The following is a 1,323-nucleotide window of genomic DNA, read 5'->3' as shown; positions in this document are numbered from 1 at the left end:
GTGGCTCTGAGGTGCTTTCCTTTCTGTGAAAGAACTTGAGTATTTGTAGGGTCTGTGGTGCTTGAAGGGCTAAAGGGACCGTGTCCTCGGTCAGAGGGAGGAGGTGTTTTAATTCCGGGGGTGGGTTTATTTCCGCTGCTTGACCACTTAGCTCCTCCCCTGTTTCTCCTCGTGCCTCCCCTTCCTCTCCCCTCCTTTACCCGCACCCCTCCTCCTCACCCCTTCCTCCCCCTGCTTCTGCCCCCGGTCAGTGGGTTCTGGCTCCACCCCATAGCTGGACCTGTGCCTCCCACATGCCCTGGAGAGAAGGGCATCACGGTGGCTTGGCCGAGGGCTTGCTGGCCTGGAAGGAAAGGTTCTCGCCTGTCCCTTTGGTCAAGTCTGGGGCCACTACCTAAGGACCTGACAAAGAGGGGTGTGGGCGGGTTACTTGGGTTATGATCAAAGCCCTTTTACCCTTTCATCTTTCTCTAAACCCAAATACCCCCTCCTCTGTGAAGCCTTCTTGGACTTAAGGTAGATGAGTCCCTTCTTTCTGTGCTCCAGTCACACTGGTTCCTGCCTTTATCTTCATGTTTAATGCTCTGTGCCTTGGATCACAACTGTAGAGGCCCGTTGGATAATGTCTGTCTGGTAGTGACACAATAGATGGGGAGCATAGGGACCTGGGGTCACCTCGAGCATCCTCCCAAAGACATTCCAATTCAGCTTTTTAAAAAGTACTGTTGGGCAAACAAATACAGCTGGGAGCTGATTCCCTTGGAGGACGCCCATGTGTGGCCCCCACCTCTGCGTGTCTTATGTGTCTTTATGGTGAGACCCAAATCCTAGAGGGCAAGGGCTATGTCTTGTTCTGACCTAAGAATGCCTGCAACATCTTACGTTCTCAAAAAAGTCTTCATAGGGTCTGCCTAGATTCTTTGAGTTGTTTGGAGCTGCAGACTCACAAGGCATGGGTCCTGAGGGACTTGGGGGTCCAGCCACTCACCCCTGGCCACCCCTAGGACATCCGTGTTGCCTGTCCTCCTTCTCCACTGCTTAGGCCCTCGGTCCCCCAGGTCCTTGAAAAGACTGAGGCTTATAGTTGAGGTCAAGCTCGGCATTGTCGACCCAGAGATCATGGTGGTTAAAACATCTCTGGTCATGCTTAAACTCTGGGAATAAGCCAATGACCCCCCGATCATGGAACACTCACTGTGTGTCAGGGAATTGCAGCAAGTTCAGAGGAAGGCTGGATGGAGATGCTTAGAGGCCCCAGGTACACAAAAGTTGGTGGGTACCTCCCCACATTCGTTACTGAAAAGAAAACATTAAACTACAGAA

This window comes from Lagenorhynchus albirostris, chromosome 9, assembly GCF_949774975.1.
Source record: "Lagenorhynchus albirostris chromosome 9, mLagAlb1.1, whole genome shotgun sequence".
In the NCBI taxonomy this organism is placed as follows: domain Eukaryota; kingdom Metazoa; phylum Chordata; class Mammalia; order Artiodactyla; family Delphinidae; genus Lagenorhynchus; species Lagenorhynchus albirostris.
This window is presented reverse-complemented; position numbering follows the sequence as displayed.